The 22,127-nt window shown below is 39.8% G+C and overlaps 1 protein-coding gene across 16 annotated transcripts in view; it reads left to right on the top strand.

Annotated features, from left to right (window-relative positions):
• Positions 1 to 1,109: 1,109 nt before the first annotated feature.
• PDS5B (PDS5 cohesin associated factor B) overlaps positions 1,110 to 22,127 on the top strand; it is a 194,179-nt gene continuing 173,161 nt past the window's right edge. For 7 of the 16 annotated variants that reach the window (XM_023621486.2, XM_023621489.2, XM_023621492.2 and 4 more), the window contains exon 1: positions 1,110 to 1,352. The gene's annotated coding sequence lies outside the window, so the exon portion shown is untranslated. Of the gene's footprint in view, positions 1,353 to 1,900; positions 2,716 to 22,127 lie in introns of those variants that run through there. The other 9 variants (XM_023621487.2, XM_070239494.1, XM_070239496.1 and 6 more) reach the window with 4 other exon arrangements.

Genomic DNA, 22,127 nt, shown 5'->3' on the forward strand with positions numbered 1-22,127 from the left:
ACAGTGTGACAACCGACAGACGGGTGGTGTGGTTCCCTCACTGGGAAACAAACAATGGGCACAGTGGTGAGAGCACCCAGTTTTAACCACTAGACCACCAGGCTGGCTTTTATATTGTTATATTTATAACTGTCTTAAATTATGCCACATTCAGTTATATTGGTCTTGATGAATTGCAACTTGGTTCTTTTTGGACTTTTTTATTAGATCAGTTCTAAGTTTACAACAAAATTGAGAGGTAGGTACAGAGACTTCCCATATACTCCCTGCCGCACACTTGGTTATTTTTTAAAGCCCTAATCACAGTTTATTTTTGTTTTAATACCAATTTCAGATTCCAGTTTTCCTAAACACGTTGCTTTAAATGAGGGTTTATGTTACGAATTTCTGTAAATCCATTTGCTGTTGTATAAAACATAGTTTCTTTTGTTAGAAACTATGCTGCATTGAGGCCTTAAAGATATTTTCCTGTCTCTGTCCTAATGGTAACTGCTGGATCAACTCTTAATATGCTCCCTCAAAGCTGCAGGAGGGAGGAGCGGCACCTCCTGGAGGTGAAGGGGGTTAGAAACCCACCTCCCGGAAGGCATCTTGTGGTCTTCAGTTTACTTTTGCCTCAAATAAGAACTGTGATAACAAAACGAATGAATGGAATGCTTCGTTACAGGTTGAATTAGTGTGTCTCCCCCTCACCTGGGGCCTAAACAACTCCTCAAAATGGGAAAGCTGTGGGATTAAGACGTAACACACAGTGCAGAAAAAAACCTATTTTATGGCATTTTGAGATGACTAGGTCAGAGTTACCAAGTCAGGAGCAAAGTAGGTAAGAATAGCAATTTTGTTTACATAACACAACGTCAGTACTCAATTTGCGTTTAAAACAGTGACCAACTTTTATCCCAAAAGTTAGAGATATATAACAACTTATGTGGCTTTCGGCAAAAGTCAAAGAAGCCGCAGAGGCAGGGGAAGCCTTGACAGCTGCCGCTCTCGCCGCCAGCGCGGCCACAGCGGCGGCGCGCCCGTGGGGCTGCGTGCGCGCGCGCCGGGGCGGGGCGGGGCGGGGCGGGAGCCCGGCGGGCGGCGGGCGCGCGCAGGCGCGCGGGGCTGTCTGGTCGGCAGGGGGCGCTGTGCGCCCACGCCGCGCTCTGCCTGCCCCCGGGTGCTGTCCGCGGCGGTTCGATTGGAGCAGCCGCCGAAGAGCGCTTGGCGCCATTTTGAAGCGGAGAGGAGGAGGAACGGCCGGGCTGGCTGCGGAAGGGGAGGGGGGGGAGGAGGCGATTGGATGCGGCGGCGACGGCGGATCCCGGAGAGCAGCGGAGTGAGAGGTGTAGCGAGGCAGGCACCCGGAGGTAGGAAACAATTCAGTTAACGGAAAGGAAATGTCTCTTCTTTCTGGTCGCCGTGCCCCATTTTTCAGCGCCCGCCACCGCGGCTGTGTGTGTGGCGGGGCTCAAGCGCCGCCCGCCTGCCCGTCGGGACTCGCCTCCCGGCAGCGGGGGCTGCAGCGCCGGCTGCCCGGCGGCGCGGGGCCGGGGGCGGCGGGCGCGGGCCGGGGGCGTGGGCCGGGCTGCGCGGTGGGGGTGGGGAGGGCCCGCGGCCGGCGCGCGCTCCACGCCGCGGGCTCCGCCGCAGCCTCGGGAAATTAAACTTGCCGCCCTGGCCCCGGGCGGGCGGCCGCGGCGGCGAGGGCGGCGGGCGGCCGGCGGTGACCTTGCGCGCGGGCGGGGGTCCGCGCCCCGAGCCGGCGCCCGCGCCCCTCCCCCCGCGCCCGGCGGCCGGCGGCTGTTTCCCGGGCGGCAGGCGGCGGCGCGGCGCTCCTGTTGAATCCTCCCGCTGGCGGGTTTTCCCCCTTCCGGGCGAGGGGCGGGGAGCGCGGGGCCGGGCCGGGCCGGGCGGTGTGCGGCCGCCGGTGCCCGCGCGCTTCGGCCGCGCCGCCCAGCCTCTGCTCCGGGCGACGAAAACGGGCTGCGAGAGTGACATTTTTGCACTGCGACTTGCCAGTCGTCGGGGATGAAGCGCGCTCCCCGCGCCTCTTAGAGCTGGTGCGAGGGGAACCCGAGGACCTCGTTGAGGAAGAGCCTAGCGCTGGCCGCGGGGACTCCTCCCTGGCGGCCGCTGGGGTCTGGCTTTCCTTTAGGAAGCCTGGGAGTTGGGACAACAATGAAAATGCTGTGCAGTTGTCAGTAGTTAACATCTTTGCACTCTGTTATCGTAGCGAAACTGGAAAAGTTTTGGGTCAGGAGAAAAACCCTGTTTGTCGTTGTTGCTGTCGTGTTTTGGTGACTGCGTTACAGCTGCGAGAAGCGGCGCTGCGTTCCGGGGTCGGTGCCGGGACGCGTCTGGACCCTGAAATGCCGCGCCTCGGCGTCTTCAGAATTGCACGCTGCCGCGATCCTCCTCGCCGCCCGTGTACACTCGCGGAAGGGTGCCTGCCCACTCCGCACACGTTTTGGGCATCCCAAGTAACCCAATAAAGGGAAGCCTTTATTTTACTTTGAAGAAAGTGTACTGTGAACGCTCTTCTCATACTTTTATTGTAAGATGATGGATGGGCAGCGCTGTCTTGAACGACCCTACCCTGTTTGTTAGTTTCGGAAACTTTAATATAGCCTTTGATTTCGAAGGTTGGTCTGCGGTCTTGAGTGAGTTGGGAAGTGTTCTGCTGTCTTCCTAACACCCTTTAGAAGTTTAAGTGTGCTTATATATAAAGAGGTGAGCTGCAAATAAATCATAATTTAAAACTAGAATGGCAGTGTAATCGTGATTCTCAACACGTATAAAGTTCCAAGATAGAACATGTTCTGTGTCAATTCATATAGTAGTCAACTAAAATAGTTAAGAAAACAGAAATGGTATTAAGCAAAATAAGGGCTAGAAAGAACTCTTCTTGTCTATGCAGTACATATGTCAGAGATGGTAGAATTTTTAGGGACAATGAAATGAGCATTCCTATCGCATATGTACGTCAGTTTGTGGACAGTTAATCTCGTATCATCTGGTGATAGCAGGAAACGTAGTTAAAATGTATAGTGGTGAATATGGAGGTGAAAGTTTCAGCATGGAACTTACTATGTTAAGATAGATTTATTCTCGAGACTTAACTATAAAGACACATCTTAAGTCAGAACATTATTCTTTCGAAATGAATTTACAAATATATATAAAAAGGTGCGCTATAGGCGTTCTTTGATTATTGAAGTAGCTTAAGTAGTAATTTTTTTTTTGGCCCTTTTTTGATGGTTTGAAAAATTATCCTCATAGCTGGGTTTTACTTGAAGGTGCATTTTAAATGACAAGGTAGTTTTGTATTGGCCTTTTTTTTTTTTTTAAGAGAACTTTTGTGCCCTTTCCTACTTTCTCCTTTTTTGTTGAGGTTGATTCTCCTTGTATTAACTTTGTTTTTACAGCAGCTTTTGTTCTCTTCCTGTTGCTTTTATTCCTGTCTGGGTATGTCCTTTTCCCTCATTTTCTCCAAGAATTAGGGGAGGTAATGTGTTGATAGTGATTCTTGTTGTCATGAGCAGTTTTGTACTAAGCTTATTTGACGTGTGATTCTACTGACTTGGCTGTTGGGTAAGTTTTAATTTTTAAATTTATTTAAAAATTGTTCTGCAGCTTTAATGAAGAGTAACATTTTGAGGACAGGCTTTATCAATAATTTGTTATCAAATAAAATGATACCTTGTGTTAGACAGGGCTTGCCGTGGTGAAGAGTGAAATGATAGAATATACCCAAAACTTTGAGGGGAGGGAAATATTTTGGGAGGTTGTGTTCTTTCTTGCTTCTCTCTCTTGGAGCATTAGGATTCTTCTCTGGCTTCCTCAGTGCTAGTTTTTTTTTTATCATGTATGCCTGGAGTTAACAGGAGAGCTCACTGTGATTTGGCTTGCATGACAAGTACTGTATGTGATTTATATTAGAAAAGAATAAATTTTTGTTTCCTTTGTTAGTGTCAGAGAGCTACAAGGAAATTTAAAGATCTCTAGCTCACTTATCATATGCATGAAAAATTAGGTTCAGATTGTAATTTAATTGATTTATCCAATGTCACAGTCATATCCATGCAGTGGGATTGGGGCAGCCGTTAGATCTCCTGGAAATTTAGAAGGTTCTGCATGGTCTGTATTGTTTTATTCAAGACTTAAGCAATGTTTAAAGTTATTATCAGGTAGCATCTTATTCTCTATCTGCTTCTCCCCTTTTTGTTTCATTCATTCAATCAAGAAATAAAGTTTCAAGGTTAGCCATGTGTTTGAGTCTGGTTTTAATAATTTCTATCCAGGATTCAGTCCACTTAAGTTGTCTCAGGATAACCTCTTGCATGTCTCTGTCTCCTGGAGCTGCTTGGTCTTTTCATTGTGTAGCGTTACTTGACATGGCATTTATTTATTCTTCTTGAAACTTGTAAGCTAGAGTAATTTGGAAGTTAGTATTGAACTTTATTTTGTTATAAGATGTATGATTGTGTATTTTTTTACTTTTAAACTCAATTTGCAGCAGAAGTCATTTGTCACTTCCATTGCAATAGATATTTGGAGAAAATTGCATTTGTTGTGAGAATTCCTGTTTGAGAATGTTAAAAATTCCAAGAATACTTAGTTTAAAAAATAAGCCCAGTAATTTCTCTGAAATTGTATTTACTTTTTAAGCTTATTTTGGAAGCTGACAAATGGTTCCCAATTCTGACTCCTTGGAGTGTAGAGGTCAGGTCTTCTTCACACTGTACTGTTATGAACCACCTCATGATAACCATTTTCCTCAATACTTGAAAAGGGTTTTATAACCTTTTCTCACTAATTAGTTCAAAATTAAGGATAAATTTGCTGCTTTGAGACTGTAATTGTTTTAGTTGGCAAGGGTGATCATGCACAGTGAGAAAATCACAAAGATTAAAGTTTGAGTAAAACTTAGTTTTACTAAATCTGAGATATTTGAAAATATTCATAATAGTTATTGTGCTCTGATGATTAAATATTAATAGTAAACAGTAATTAGAAATACTTGGTTTAGCTGTGTAAAACTTAAAAGTTCAGCTAAGGGGAGTGGAGGGAAGACTAACAAAAGCAGGAAGCTATTTTGAGGCATCTTTAAGGGCCATGAACTAGAAGTACTCCACTAACCTGCCTCTGCCTTTGACAGAGAATGCTCTGACCTGATTCACTTAAAATGAACAAACGTTAAGCTTCCACATGCGAACAGTACCAGGGGTGATGCAATAAACAGGCCTGCGACCCTACCCTGAGTTTAGAGTAGTGGTTGGCCACCTGCACCAAGGTGATGAGAGCTGAGGAAAACCAGAGAGGAGGATGGCTGCTGTTAAGTGGTTCTGCAAGGGGCAGGCCTTCCTCCCTCTTCAGTGACAGTTAAGGTTGCTCTTTTTTATGTGGGAGAGTCAAATTAGCCAAGACTAGATATAAAACTGATAGAAGAAGGAGCGGGTATTATAATCACAGCCATTGTCTCTCTCTAGGAGGGAATGGTTAGGGGCCTGAAAGGAAACGAGAGTTTGTGATTCCCTGGGCAGAGTTGGGATTCTTTCTGTTCTTTCATCTCAGAGGTGGTTTTAGAGAAGTAATTGAAGAGATTTTTAAAGAAAAGCCCCAGATATATATCCAAAATATATCCCTTACTAGCTGAAATTCCATCAGGCAACTTCAGTTAGTCTTCAGCTATTGGGACCAGGGAGGGGTATGTGTGTGGAGAATTGGTGAGAGTAGTGAATGAGGTTGGGAGAAATAGAGTAAAGAGTTATATATTTTTTGGTTTAAAAGTTATTTATGGTTATCATAAAAAAAATTCTGATGATACAGAAAAATAAAAATAAAAGCTACTTTTCATCTTCCCCCGAAAAGATAACCCACTGTTAACTGTTTCCAGAAAGTTTACTTTTCTTTTTTTTTTTTAAAGATTTTATTTTACTTTTCCCTTTTTCTCCCCAAAGCCTCGCGGGACATAGTTGTATGTTCTTCGTTGTGGGTCCTTCTAGTTGTGGCATGTGGGACGCTGCCTCAGCGTGATTTGATGAGCAGTGCCGTGTCTGCGCCCAGGATTCGAACCAACGAAGCACTGGGCTGCCTGCTGCAGAGCGCGCGAACTTAACCACTCGGCCACGGGGCCAGCCCTGAAAGTTTACTTTTCAAAAAATTTATACAAATAGTATTATATTGTACTCCTTTTTTTTTTACTCCCAGATTTACTTTGTTCCCTAGTTAATGTCACAGAACTCTTCGTTTTGGCACACATAGATCAACATAATTTAAAAAAATGGTTAGAGTATTTTATTATATGAATGTATCATAACTTATTTGTTCTGACTTATTTTGAGTGATTTTGTTGTTGTTGTTGTGAGTGTCATGGAGTTGATTCCAAGTCCGAGTGACCCTCTGTACAGCAGAGTGGAACCTGCCCAGTTTTCTGCACCATCCTCTCATTTTCCAGCGCTTGTGTCAGACAGTGCTCCGCTGCCATTCACAGGGTTTTCATGGCACCTCTTTTTGGAAGGGGGTGGCCAGGTCCTTCTTCCTAGTCTGTCTTAGACTGGAAGCTCTGCTGAAACCTGTCCACCCTGGGTGACCCTGCTGGTATTTCAAATACCGGTGGCATAGCTTTCAGCATCACAGCAACACGCAGCCACTACAGTGTGACAACTAACAGATGGATAGTGTGGTTCCCTGACGGGGAAATGGACCTTGGCGCCGGTGGTGAGAGTGCTGAATCTTAACCACTAGACCACCACTGAGTGATATTTAGGTTATAACAGTTTACGCTATCTAGTAGTATATGAGTATGCCTGTTATATGTTCACCAACATTGGACTTTATTCAACTTTCTGCTTTTTGCCTATTTGATATGTGAAATTTATATCTTGTTTTGGGTTTGCATTCCTTGTGAGTGAGGGTAAACATTTTTTTGTATGCTTTATTGGGCAGAGATTACTTGTAGCACATACTTTAGACTGAGTAGCTTAATTTACTTGTGACCCCCACCCCCATCCCCACCTTATCTAAAATGGTCTGGGGGAGGTGGACCTTTCAGAGAAGAGTAAAATTCTAGAGCCCATGGCACCTTTAGGGGGAGCAGTGCTCTAAATGGAGAGGCTACAGTGTTATGCTTTGAACAACTAAGCGTTAGCATGAGGATATTGAAAGCCCTTAACTTGTGTTAACGGAAGCTATATAAAGGCAGGAAGGGAGATTTGAGAGGGCAAATAAATTTTGTATAGGGTCATCTCTCTCTCCTGTCTGCTTGCCCTGTCTTACTATTCCTTCATCCCACCCCTAACTGGCATTTCATTTTTTTTTTTTATACTGTCATTTGGTTTGCTCCTCTTCCCTGGTAGGGGAGGCAACCTTAGCCTTGGTATTTCAGTTCCTCCAGAGATAAGGGACACTTAGTTTTTCTTATAAGGGAAACTGATTTTCCTTCAAACCGGTCCAAGGGAGCAGTTCTTATTTCTAACATCCTTTAGATCTATTTTCTGATCTTTATAGTACCTCTTTATAGTTGATACTCTGCTAGTGTCAGAGGCCTTACATGCTGAACTGTACAGAAATCTGGGGATGTCAGCATGGCTACATGACGTTTGTTCCAGTTTAATCTCTACATACTGCCCCCACCCCCAGCTTCACATTTTTTTATGAAATGAGTTTTTTCTTGGTAAGCTTGGTAGGTGATTGGTTTAAGAGGCTCCTGTTTGTCATCCGCACCGCCCCCCCCGCCCCCCCCCGCAGCACAGAGGTGATGTTCATTAGCTAGATTGTTGTGATCTTTTCACAATGCATCTATATCTGAAAACATCAAGTTGTATACCTTAAATATATACAACTTTTATATATCAAAGATATCTCAGTAAACTGTTAAAAACAAGAATGTCCTTATCCGTCTCCAGTTACAATATACACTAGTTAACATCAAATAGCTGGTCCTTTTTTGTATTACTCCTAATCTAGGGTAGAGTTTCTCAAATAGGGATGATTTTTGGACACCCCCTCCCTCGGCAGTCCCTCCCCCAAGGACATTTAGCAATGTCTGAAGACATTTTGGTTGTCACTACCCGGGGGAGAGGGGAAGAGTGTTGCTACTGGCATCTGGTGGGCAGAGGCCCGGGATGTTGCTAAACATCCTACAGTGTGTAGGTCAGTCCTCCACAACAAAAAGTCATCTGGCCCAAAGTGGCAGTAGTGCTGAGGTTGAGAAATCCCAGTCTAGGCAGAACTAGTCTGGGAAGCCTGCAGTTAGCCCAGCTCAGCTGAGTTAGGCATGCCCACCAACTTGGATGATAGCAGTCAAGCAGTAGTAATGTTTCATGTAATCTTACACTCAAAATGGCAAGCTCTGAAATAGAGCTCTTGAGCACTTTTTTTCTCCTCTGTCTCTTTGGTACCTTTCTTTCTCCCCTACCTTTATGGTGCAGCATAATTAGGTCAAGGCTTTGTAGTCCTACTTGGAATTTGGAAGGTCACTAGCATTTAAGACGTGAACAGCAGTAGCACCATATTTAGATATTTGATAGAATGCTTGATAAGTAAAGTCCCTTTCTAAGGAAGGCCGAAGAGCATGACAGTTAATAAGCATGTAGACTTGGAGACAGGATAAAAACCCAGGCAGTCTTGATTCTGTTACTAGCTGGCTGTGTCACTGTGGGCAAATTACCTAATCTGACGAAGACTCAGTTTCTTAATCTGTAAAGTGGGGATAATAGTAGATAATCTCATTTTTAAAAATAGCTTTATTGAGATATAATTCACATAGCATACAATTCACCCATTGAAAGTATACAATTCATTATTTTCTGGTACATTCACAGGTTTGTGCAATCATCACCACAAACTGATTTTAGAACATTTTTGCCTCCCATAAAAGAAACCCCAAACTCACTGTCTGTCACTTCCTGTCACTCCTTATCTCATTAGTTTTTGGCATAAGCCAGGCTAAATGCTTACCCTGGTACCGAATATGTAAGTCCTCAATAAAAAAACGATTATAATGGTGCAGGGAGACTTTATTTGTGACTGTGGAAAAGTTCATTCACATCACTTTAGAGAAGACAAAGATGGGTAATTGTTGAATGGATATTTGCATACTATGCTATGCAAGGAAATTGTGCTCAGAGATATAAAGATGAAAGATAGTCCTTCAACTAAGAGATGTATATTCAAGTAGGAGGAAAGAGACTGGCATTATAAAATACCGGTTATAATTATAAAGCAAGGTAGAAGGAAGTGCTTTCAGGAAGATGTAAACAAAATATTTGAACTTGGAAATCTGATAAAAGGAGATTAATTAATCATGTTAGGCTGAGAGTGCAGGAACCGTGAAAAAGTTCTTGAAGGAGGGACCATTTTGACCAAGACTTAGATGATAAAATATGGGACTTTGGCTCCTACGAAGAGCACTTGAAGAATGCTATGCTTCTTGAGGTATTGGTGGTATTGTTATTATAATTATCATCATCATCATCATTTTTTGCTGCCGCCCAGTGATTGCTTCTGGTAGCTACACTCACACCATTTTTTGATGTTTCTAATCTGTTGCGAATTTGAAAATTATCTAAGTGTATTAAATAGAAAAGCTTTTAGTGAGAGCCTGATGTCTGTGAGAAAAGGATATGAATATGTGGCTTATGCTGTCACTTTGAGTTAGTTGCCTTTTTATTTTATTCTCTGGGTTAATTGGGTTTATAGAATAAATAATTCCTAGATGAATTAGGCTCGTATAAATGTTTTCCTTTGATTTCTTCTCCACCTATATCTGCTCTCTCTCCTAAATTTCCTGTCGTCTTTTTCTAGTGTACTGTCGGGCACAACACCTCCAGTACAATGTGTCCAAAACTGAGCTGCCTTCCCCTACCCTTTAACATCCTGCTTTGGTTAATAACACAGTTATCTTATTTCTTACTTTTTTAAACTTGTAAGAGGTGACTAGGTTTGTTATCAAGTCAGAAACCTGGGAGTCGTCTTGACCCTTCCATCTCCTTTACTTCTCACATCAAATGAGTTACCAAATTCTGTTGATTCTGATACCGTATTTTCAAAAGTTTTTTGTTTTTGTACTGTATGCACATCAATACTTCAAAAGTACAAAAAGCAAAAAGAGAAAAAAGATATATAATAAGTCTCTCATCCATACTCTTCTCCATCTGCCTAATTCCCAAAGTCCTACAATTGTTTTCTAATATTGATTTTTAATGTATCCCGGAGATTTTTAAAATGCAACCATATACAAATATATTTATCCCACTCACTCCTACCCCTCTCCCCACATGTTTTACACTAATGTTGGAAACCTTAGCCACCTTTTACTTTTTTCACCTAGCAGTATACCTTGGAGATCTTTCTATATTAGTATATGAAGTGTTAGTATGCTCTCGTTCGCTTGCTCTCAACACTGCAGAGTGTTCATTTTTATGTACCATAATTTAGCTCATTGATGGACAGATTGTTTCCAATTTTTACTATTATAAAAATGCTGCATTGAGCAACCTTGTACATATATAATTTTGTACATATGCAGGTGTCTGTAGGATAAATTTTTAGTACTGTTGCTGGGTCAAAGAATATAGCAGATATAATTTTGATAGATAGTCTGTTTTTTCTTATTTTTTTTTTTTTTAGGAAGATTAGCCCCGAGCTAACATCTGCTGCCAGTCCACCTCTTTTTGCCAAGGAAGGCTGGCCCTGAGCTAACATCCATGCCCATCTTCCTCCATTTTATATGTGGGACGCCTACCACAGCATGGCTTGCCGAGTGGTGCCATGTCTGCACCCGGGATCTGAACCGGTGAACCCCGGGCAGTGGAAGCGGAACGTGCACACTTAACTGCTGCGCCACCGGGCTGGCCCTGATAGATATTGTTAAATTGCCCTTCACAGGGGTTGTAATAGTAATGTATATATGAGAATACTTGTTTCCCTATAGTCTTGCCAACACAGTGTATAATCAAACTTTTTGGATTTTTGCCAATATGATAGGTGAAAAATATCTCAGTGTAGTTTTATTTCACATTTCTTTTATGAGTGAAGCTGAGCATCTTTTCATGTGTTTGAGCCATTTTTATTTTTTTCTGTGAACTGTGTGATCTTAATCTTTACCCATTTTCCTGTTCATTTTGGTGATTCTTAAATTTTTCTTCAGTCCAGGTGCCATTGGTTGGTTTACTAAAAGTAAACCTGACTTGCTTGTTTGCAGGCTGACGGGTCTCTGCTTCCAGTTTCACTCCCTTCTGGGCTACTTCTTACACTGTTTAACAGAGTGATACTTCTAATCACAGATTTGAATTTGTCATTCCCTTGTTTAAAAATATTCAGTGGCTCTTCCCTGCCTCTGTGATGCACATGCATTAGCGTCTTGCCTATCTACCTTGCCAGCATTTCCTTTCACTTCCTTATAGGTTCTCCAAATTCCGAAAACCCTAAACTGCTCCTTGCTCGCTGTTGTGGTAGACCCTTTGTCTCTGTCTTTGCGTGTGCTGTTTCTCTGCTTATAGTGGTCCTGCTTATCCACACTTCAAAAGTCCTGCTTTTCATCCTCCACCTAATGGAAAAACTTTTCTAATATCTAACTCTTCTTTCAGGCAACGTATGGTACTCTTTTCTCCATCTCACAAGACCCTAGTATACCTCTATAATAGAAATCCTCACATCTTGTGTTATTTAAGGATGTGTTTCCTTGTCCTAGATTGTTAGCTTCTTGAGGGCATGGACTTTTAGTTATTTTGGAACCTGGCATAGTGTTTGGCACATAATAGATGATAAATATTTACTGAATACACATAAATATATGTGTATATACACTAAATATACATTTGGATAACCCAAGACTAAAAGGAAAAAAAGGAGAATTAATACAATGATCTCACATTCGTTTTAAAATTTATTTATGTACATTGAAATGTGAAGTAAAAACAATAAAATGTACAGATCTTAGGTATTCACTTTGATGAGGTGTGACAATTATACTCATGTAACCAATACCCGAAAGATGATATGGAGCATTTTTTTTTTTACATTTAAAAATTATTTTATTGAGGTTATATTTGCTTATATCATTGAGGAAATTTCAGGTGTACGTTATATTTCAGTTTCTGTATAGACTGCATCATGTTCACCACCAATAGTCTAGTTTTTATTCACCACTATACATGTGTACTCCTTTCTCTCTTTTGCCCTCTCCACACTCGATATAGAACATTTTTGTCACCCCAGAAAGTTCCTTAGTTCCTATTTCTATTCAGTTCCGTGCTCTGATTTCTAACAATGTAGATTTGTTTTGTTCTGTTTTCATACAGTGTGTCCTTTTTTGCATTTAGCTTCTTTTGCTTAACATATATTTCCACACTCATCCATAAGGTTGGATGTATCAGAGTTTTTATTGCTGAGAGGTGTCTCATTGGATGAATGTGTGAGTTTATCTTTTCTTTTGTTGATGGGCATTTGAGTTGTTTCCAGTTTTTTACTGTTAAGGCCTATACGGGTCTTCTTGCGAACATGTGTTTTCATTTCTCTTATGTAAATACCTAGGAATGGAGTTATTGGTTCATAGGTATGTTTAACTATATAAGAAACTGCCACATAGTTTTTCAAAGTGGGGTTCCACTTTATATTCCCACCATGAATATATGAAAGTTCTAGTTGTCCTGCATCCTTGCTAACATTTGGATAATCAGTCTTTTTAATATTAGCCATTTTAGTGGGTGTGAAATAGTATCTCATTGTGGTTTTGTTTTGGATTTCCTTGGTGGCTAATGATGTTGAGCACCTTTTCATATGGTTATTGACAGTGCATTTTCTTTTGTGGAATGCCTCTTCAAGTTTCCTGTACATTTAAAAAAATTGGTTATCTTTTTATTATTGATGTGTAAGAATTCTTAGCATAGTCTGGATACAGCTTTTTTGTCAGATCAGTGTATTGAGAGCTGAAGTTTTAATTTCAAAGTCTAGTTAATCAGTTTTTTCTTTAATAGGTTATGCTTTTTGAGTCCTCAGAAGTTTTTGCCTACCCAAAAGTCATGATAATAATTTCGTATGTTTTCTTTTAGAAATTTCCTAGTCTTAACTGTTAGATATAGGACTGTGGTCCTTCTTGAATTATTGTGCATGGTGTGAAGTAGGGGTTGATGTTCATTTTTTTTTGGTGAGGAAGATTGTCCCTGAGCTAACACCTATGCCAGTCTTCCTCTGCCTTGTATGTGGGGCACTCCCGCAGCATGGCTTGATGAGTGGTGTGTAGGTCTTTGCCTGGGATCTGAAGCCACAAACCCTGGGCCGCTGAAGCGGAGCCTGCAAACTTAACTACTACACCACCAGTCCAGCCCCTCAGATTCACTTTTAAAAATACATTTATCCAATTCCAACATCATTGAAGAAAACCTTCCATTCCTGCACTGAATTGCCTATGTCTAGAATCATTCGAACTTGTGTGTATGGATTTATTTCTGGGCTCTATTCTGTTTCATTGATCTACTTGTTTCTCCTATGCCAGTATCGTCCTGCTTTTATTACTGTACTTGGAATCAAGTTGTGTGAATCCTCTAACATTTTTTGGCCAGTATAGTTCCTTTGTGTTTTCATATAAATTTTAAGATGTCAATTTATTTAAAAAAAAAAAAAGCCTGTGGGATTTTGATTGGGATTGTGTTGCTCTATAGATAAATTTAGGGAGAACTGACCTCTAACAATTTTGAATTTGGTAGTCGGCCTCTAACATGATTTGCACTGATCCCTGCCCCTGTTCTTTGCACCCTTTTATAGTCACCTTGCACATTGTGTTAGGGTTCCTCTGTGTGACCAATAGAATATGGTAAACGTGATGATATGTCACTTCTGAAATTAGGTCATGAAAGACACAATGGCTTGTGTATTGGTCTCTTTCTTTCTCTGGTCACTCATTCTAGGAGAAATCAGTTGTAGAGAGACCCACTGTCAAGACTGTGAGGGGTCTGAGACTTTACCCTGCTACAGTTAGCCTGTTAGCCTGCTACAGTTTCACAGATGCTGATAGAAGACACGATACTCCTGCATCAGAGTCAAAAAACAATTTATTGTCACAGCTATAGTGGTAGCCAAAATATCAGCATTTTTGCACCAGTTCCTTGAGCTCCAGTTCGCACTTGGTGATGTGGAGAGGGCCAGATGACACTTGCACAGGCAGTGGATTGCATTACAGGAGAGGAACTCTGAATATAGGGAATCTGGGTATTTTTTAGTGGGCAGTAAGCATACCTGCTCTTTCCTCTAGAGGAGACTTAATCTTCTAAGTCTGTTCACTTACGAATGTCTTTGGTAAGATAGTCTGGAATGGAGGGCAGTCAGAACCTCAGTAGCAAGATGTGCAGAAATGCAAAAGACCCATGCAGTATTGTCTCCTAACATCCACATGACAAAATGCTGAGGCCTTCTGGTAGTAGCCTTGAGTGAGCTTGGGAGGAGATCTTCTAGCGCTCAGTTGACTGCAGACCCAACTACAATTTGACTGCAACTGTGTGAGAGACCTTTGAGCCACATCCACCAGCTAAGCTGCTCCCGGACTCCTGACCCTTAGAAACCGTGTGAGATGATAAATGTTGTTTTCAACTGCTAAGTTTTCGGGTAGTTTATTAAATAGCAATAGATTGTGTACCTCTCCTTTTATTTGTCATCTTTATTTTAACGTGTACTATAAATATATGTAGTTTTATGTAAGTATACAGTTATGCATTGCTTGATGGGGATACGTTCTGAGAAATGCATTGTTAGGCAGTTTTGTTGTCTTGCAAACATCATAGAGTCCAGTTACACAAACCTAGATGGTATAGCTTACTACACACCTAGGCTATATGGTACTAATCTTATGGGACCACCATTATATACGCAGTCTGAATGAAACGTTATGCATTGCATGACTGTGTATATGTATGTAAGATCTCTACATCAGCTTACTAAAATAGGTTTTTACATATTAGTATATTAACGTTAATGTGTAATGTGATGATGTTAATGTATTAATATATACATATAATATAAATTAACATTTTAATGTTCTCTGTAGAGATCTTGCCTATTAAATTTATTCCTGAAAGGTTTTTTTTTTTTTTTTTGAGGAAGATTAGCCCTCAGCTAACTACTGCCAGTCCTCCTCTTTTTGCTGAGGAAGCCTGGCTCTTAGCTAACATCCGTGCCCCTCTTCCTCTACTTTATATGTGGGACGCCTACCACAGCATGGCTGCCAAGCAGTGCCATGTCTGCACCCAGGATCTGAACCAGCGAACCCCGGGCCGCCGAGAAGCGGAATGTGTGAACTTTACCGCTGCGTCACCGGGCCGGCCCCATGAAAGTTTTTTTTTATGCTATTAAAAAGGAAATTTTCTAAATTTCATTTTTCAAAATTTTCCTGCTAGTTTATAGAGATACAATAATTGTTTTAAAACTATTGTCTTTATATTCTTTGACCTTGCTTAAATTCATTTAGTTGCAGTAGTCTTTTTGTAGAGTCTTTACGATTTTCTTTGCAAAAACTATCATCATCGGTGAATAAGATAGTTGTATTCCTTCTTTTCCCATCTTACACACTTTTTATTTTGTCTTACCTTATTGCACTGTCTAGCATCTTCAATTTAGTATTGAAGAGAAATGATAAGAATGGGCATCCTTGTTCCCAGTCTAAAGGGGAAAGCATTGTCTTTCACCATTAAATAGAATGTCAGCAGAGAATTTTTTGTAGATTATGAGAAGTCAGAGGATGTTACTTTCTATTCCTAGTTTGAGATTTTTATTTTTAAATTATGAATGGCTGTTGAGTTTTGTCAAATGTACCCCCTTTTTGTATTTATTGAGATGATTGTATGGTTTTTATCCTTTATTCTGTTACTATGGTGAATTGTATTTATTGATTTTTGAAAGTTAAGCCAATTTTGCGTTCCTGGGATATCATCACTTGGTCATGAATGTGTTGCCCATTTATCTGTTCTGGATTTGGTCTGCTATTATTTCTTTAAGGACTTTAGTGTCTCTGTTTATGAGAATTATTGATCTATAATTGTCATTTCATGTAATGCCTTTTGGTAGCATGGTTATGCTAGTCTTTTAAAACTATTTGGGAAATATTTCCTCTTCCATTTTCACAAATAGTTTGTCTAAGATTGGTATTATTTCTTTAATGTTTGATAACCATGTAGACATGGAGTTTTTTTGTGTGGGAATGTTTTTGATAACATTTTGTTTCTTTAGTAAATATATGGGTATACAGATTTTTTATTTTGTCTTGTGTTTTTCAAGCAGTTTGTTTCATTTAAGTTATTAAATCTCTTGGCATAAAGTTAGTAATTTTCCCTTGTGATCCTTTTAATATCTGTAGGATCTGTAGTGACCCCTTTTTTATTCCTGATATTGGTAGTTTGTGTTTTACTTTCTTTTCTTGGTCATTCATACTAAGGGTTTAGCAATTTTCTTTCCACAGCTTTTGATTTCAGTGATTTTTTTTCTTTTCTTCTTTTTTCTTTTGGTGGGGAAGATTGGCCCTGAGCTGACATCTGTTACCGATCTTCCTTTCATTTTTTTTTTCTCTCCAAAGCCCCAGTACACGGCTGTATGTCCTAGTTGTAGGTCATTCTAGTTCTTCTATGTGGTGTGCCTCCACAGCATGACTTGATGAGCAGTGCCTAGGTCCGTGCCCAGGATCCGAACCAGTGAAACCCGAGCTGCCAAAGTGGAGTGCAGGAACTTAATCACTCAGCCACGGGGCTGGCCCCTCAATGATTTATTTTAATTGACTCCTGCTCTTACCTTGGTGATTTTCTTCCTTCTGTTTTCTGTTGGTTTAGATTTTCTTTTTAACTATAAGCACTTAAATCTGTAGTTTCCCCTCTAAGCATTGCTTAACTGTATGCCACAATTTTTTTTGCTGGGGAGGATTCGCCCTGAGCTAACATCCCTTGCCAATCTTCCTCTCTTTTTTGCTTGAGGAAGATTAGCCCTGAGCCAACATCTATGCCAGTCTTCCTCCATTTTGTGTGTGGGTTGCCGCCACAGTGTGGCTGATGAGTGGTGTAGGTCTGTGCCTGGGATCCGAAGCTGTGAACCTGGGCCACTGAAGCAGAGCATGCTGAATTTAACTACCATGCTATGGGACTGGGCCCCCACAAATTTTTATATATTGTATTTTCATTATCAACAAGTTTACAATTTTCTAATTTCTGTTGTGATTTCTTCTTTGTCTCATGGATTATTTAGAAGTGTCTTACTTAGTTTCCATTATTTTGGGTTTTCTTAGATAGCTTATTGTAATTGATTTTTAATATAATCATCTTGTGGTCAGAGAATATGGGCATACCTTGGAGATATTGTGGGTTCCTTTCCAGAACACTGCAATAAAGTGAATGTTGCAGTAAAGCGAATCACATGAAGTTTTTGGTTTCCCAGTGCATATAAAAGTTTTTACATTATACTGGAATCTGTTAAGTGTGCCATAACATTATGTATTAAAAACCAACATACGTACTTTAATTAAAAAAATACTTTATTGCTGGGGCTGGCCCTGTGGTATGGTGGTTAAGTTTGTGCATTCCACTGCAGTGGCCTGGGGTTCGCAGGTTCAGAAATTGGATGCGGACCTACCCACTGCTCATCAAGCCATGCTGTGGCAGCGTTCCACATACAAAATAGAGGAGGACTGGTGCATATGTTAGCTCAGTGACAATCTTCCTCAAGCAAAAAGAGAAAGATTGGTAAGAGATGTTAGCTTAGGGCCAGTCTTCCTCACCAAAAAATAAAAAGAAAAAAACCCAAAAAACTTTATTGCTGAAACATGTAATCTTCATTCGAGCCTTCAGTAAGTTGTAATATTTTTGCTGATAGAAGGTCCTGTAAAAAATGCAATATTTTCAATGTGCAGTAAAGTACAATAAAACGAGGTATGGCTGTATACTCTGTTAGATTTCTGTCTTTTGAAATTTGAGACTTATTTTATGGTGTAGGTTATGGTCCATCATACAGTTAAGTCAAGTTAGTACTGTTCAAATCATCTATGTGAAGGGTCTGAACACTTTCTGTAAAGGGCTGCATAGAAAATATTTTAGATTTTGTGTATTATGCAGTCTCTGTTGCAACTACTCTGCCCTTAAATGAATGAGCGACAATGTTCTAATAAAACTTTATTTACAAAGATGAGCAGAGGGCCATGGATCTGTCCTGTAGTTTGTTGAGCTCTTATCTGTATGCCTACAGATTTTTTATCCATTTCAGTTGCTGAGAGGGGTATTAGTGTTTCCAGCTGTAACTGGATTTGTTCATTTCTTCCTGTAATGTTGTCAGCTTTTGCTTCATGTATTTCCTTCATGCAGTTTTTGCCTCAAGCTCTGAGACCAGTGCATTCTCATTTAGGATTGTTATGCCTTCTGGATGAATTGACTTTTTTACCTTTGATAATTCTCCTTTATTGAAATTTTTCCTGATATTAATGTAACCATACTAGTTCTCTTATGTTTGCTATTTACATTCATGATGTGTAATTTTTCATCATTATACTTTTAACCTATTTCTTTGTTTTTAAAGTGTATCTCTTATAGACAGTGTATATTTAATGGGTTTCTTTTTCTTTCCTTTTCTTCTTTTCTTAAATATTAAGCCCATCTAACAGTCTCTGCGTTTGAGTGGAGAGTTTGGTAACTTTATGTTTAGTGTTATTTATATGGTTGTGTTTAAGTCTACTATTTTGCTGTGTGTTTTTTATTTGTTTTATCTTTTTCTTTTTTCCCTTCCTTTACTGTCTTCTTTCATTAGCCAAATATTTTTTTTAATATCCCATTTTAAATCTTCTATTGGCTTTTTAAGCTATACTATTTTGTTTTTTTTAGTGATTGCTCTAGGGATTACAGTATTCATAATCAACTTTTACAGTTTATTTAGCATTAATGTTATGCCACTTCATTTAAAGTGAAAGAATCTTACAGAGCATAATTACATTTAACCTTTGTGCTATTGATGTGCTATCTTTTGCTTCAACACAGTTCTATTTTTGCTTTAAATAGTTGCCTTTTAAAGAATTTGAGAGAAGAAATGACAGTCTTTTGTATATACATATTTATTATTTCAGATTTGTTTATTTCTTTGTATAGATCTAAGTTTCATCTGATGTCATTTCCCTTCAGCTTGAAGAACTTCCTTTATCATTGCGTAATGTATGGGTCTAGTGATAAACTCTCAGTTCTTATTTAGTTGAATGTGTGTGTGTATTTTACTTTTTCAAGAGTATTTTTGCTGGATATAGATTGTGGGTTGACAGTCTTTTTCTTTAGTCACTTTAAAGATGTCTTTGTCTTCTGTTCTCCATTGTGTCTTTAATTTTCAACAATTTGATGTATATTTTTCTTTTCTTTTCTTTTTTTATATTCTGCTTAGAGTTGCTGAGCTTGTTTGATTTCTAATCAAATTTGGGACATTTTAACCTTTATTTAAAAATGCTTTTCTTGCCCCATTCTCTCTTCTTTGAGATTCTTGTTATTCTGCTTAAAATTGTACTGTAGGTCTGTGAGTCTCTGTTAATTTTTTTCAATCTTTTCCCCCCAGTTCTTAAGATTGAATAATTTCTGTTGATCTGTGTTCAAGGTCACTGACTCTTTTTTGTGTTGTTCCTAACGTCAAGCCTCCCCCACCATTTATTTATCTTTCAGCTTTATTGAGATATACTTGACAAATAACATTGTGTAAGTTTAAGTTGTACAATGTGATGATTTGATATATGTGTATATTGTGAAATGATTATGACAATAAGGTTAGTTAACACATCCATCACCTCACATACTTAACATTATTTTGTGTGTGCTGAGAACATTTAAGATTTACTCTCTTTGCAACTTTCTGATAGGCAGTACAGTATTGTTAGCTGTGGTCACCATGCTGTACATTAGATCCCCAGAACTAATTCATCTTACAACTGAAAGTTTGTACTCTTTGACAAAAATCTCCCCATTCCATCCCTCCTCCTCCAGCCCCCGGCAGCCACCAATTTACTCTGTTTATATGAGTTTTACTTTTTAGATTCCACATATAGGTGAAGTCATATAGTGTTTGTCTTTCTGTCTGGTTTATTTTACTTAGTATAGTGCCCTCAAGGTTCATGTTGTTGCAAATGGCAAGAGTGCCTTCTTTATCATGGCTGAATACCACGTCTTCTTTATCCATTCATCTGTTGATGGACATTTAAGTTGTTTCCATGTCTTGGCTATTGTGAACAATACTGGAATGAACATGGGGGTGCAAATATCTCTAAGCCCATTTTCAAATAATGTACCCTTCAGTTGTAATTTTTTTTTTAGCTATTTCAATTTATCTACTGAGATTCCACATTGTGACCATGTTTTCCATTAAGTCTTTGAACAAATTTATAGTAGCTACTTTAAAGTTCTTGTTTGTTATTTCCATCATTTGATTTATTTCATGGTCTTTTTCTGTTGAGTATTTTTTCCCACCCTTGACAATAGTTCACATTTTCCTGCTTTTCGTGTCTAGAAAGTTTTAATTGTAGAGTGGACATTGTGGATGATATATCACCTTTAGCTTCTCTTTATTTTCTTCTGATGAGTATAGTTAAAGTACTGGCTGATTATTATGAACTTGTGGAGGCTTAGTTTCATGCTTTGAGATGGGTCTGTAGAAAGCCTGAGGTGTTTTCTAAGCCCTTGTGACTTGGCCATATTCAAACTCCAGACTCATGTCTCCTCTGTAGTGGCCAGCAGCTGAAATTGCTGCTGAGTTCTTTCAACTTTCCAGTTGTTGTTTTCTGCTGGGGTCCTTGGAATTGTCCCTGAGCATATGCACTTCAGAGGTCAGTGAAGAATTTCAAGGAGTTTATATTAGTTTTTGAGGCTTCCCCTGCTGTGGCCCATTCCTTTCCTGAATTTCTCCTCAGAATTTCCAGCCACTCTGTGGCCATGAACTTCAATAAAACTGCAGTTTTCTGCTTGAGTTCTAGTGCCCTGTGCTATTGCAGATCGGGAGTGCCATCAGGGGAGAAGCTGTATAAATTTGAACTTTCCCCAGTGTACATTCCTTCTTCCAGTGGTCAGCTCTCCAATTCCTGCCTGCTCTTGGTTGCTTTCTTCTGTTTCCTATCATTCTTAAAAGTACTTTACCTAGAGTTCATGATTGTTATCTGTGGAGGGGTTAGTTTAATGAGTTGACGAAAGCTGTTCTACCATTATTAGAACTCTTCACAGGCTCATTTTCGTTCATTTCAGACCGGACCTTTAAACATGGTTGCTGACTTAACAAACACCCTGTTTTAGGGTTATATGTTTTTAGAATAAGATGAAACTCACTATTGTTTCAGTTATGTACACTTGCCCTAAATGGATAATTATTTAGTGAAAAGCCAGGAGCTAAAGAATGTTTACAAAGACTGGTGAAAGGAACAGGTGTATTTCTACTGCTGTTTTTTTTCTCCCTTTTTAGCAGCAACCTCTGACAGACAACAGTGGGATACATGGGACCAGAAAATATTAGAAGAAAATGTCATTTTTCAGTTGTATTCAGTCTACTTTTCTTGATAGTTCTACTCTGTGCAAAAACTACCAGAATGTAAATGTTTGTCTCAACTCTTTCTGTCTCAAAATTCATGTTTGTAATAGGGCTGTTGGACATCAATTTGTAAATAGTTAGCTAGGACCAGCTCAGGTCCAGAGACCCGTTAGGATCATTCTACAAAAATTTGAGTTTATAGGGGCTGGCCCCGTGGCCGAGTGGTTAAGTTCGCGTGCTCCGCTGCAGGCAGCCCAGTGTTTTGTTGGTTCAAATCCTGGGCGTGGACGTGGCACCGCTCATCAGACCACGCTGAGGCAGTGTCCCACATGACACAACTAGAAGGACCCGCAACAAAGAATATACAACTATGTACTGGGGGCTTTGGGGAGAAAAAGGAAAAAAATAAAATCTTAAAAAAAAAGAAAAAATTAAAAAAAAATTTGAGTTTATGACTTTGACTTTAGCTGAACAGATTAAAAAAAAAAAGTGTGTTTAAGAGGGAACTGGGTGAGTTGATTTGTAGAGATGGCACATACCACCTCTAATAGATTTACTGTCTTGTGCTTCTAGCACAAGTCTAAGGTTAACATTAATGTAGTCTAAATACATTTATTAAAGTATGTTGATTTTTA

The sequence above is a fragment of the Equus caballus genome, chromosome 17, assembly GCF_041296265.1.
Source record: "Equus caballus isolate H_3958 breed thoroughbred chromosome 17, TB-T2T, whole genome shotgun sequence".
Lineage (NCBI taxonomy): Eukaryota > Metazoa > Chordata > Mammalia > Perissodactyla > Equidae > Equus > Equus caballus.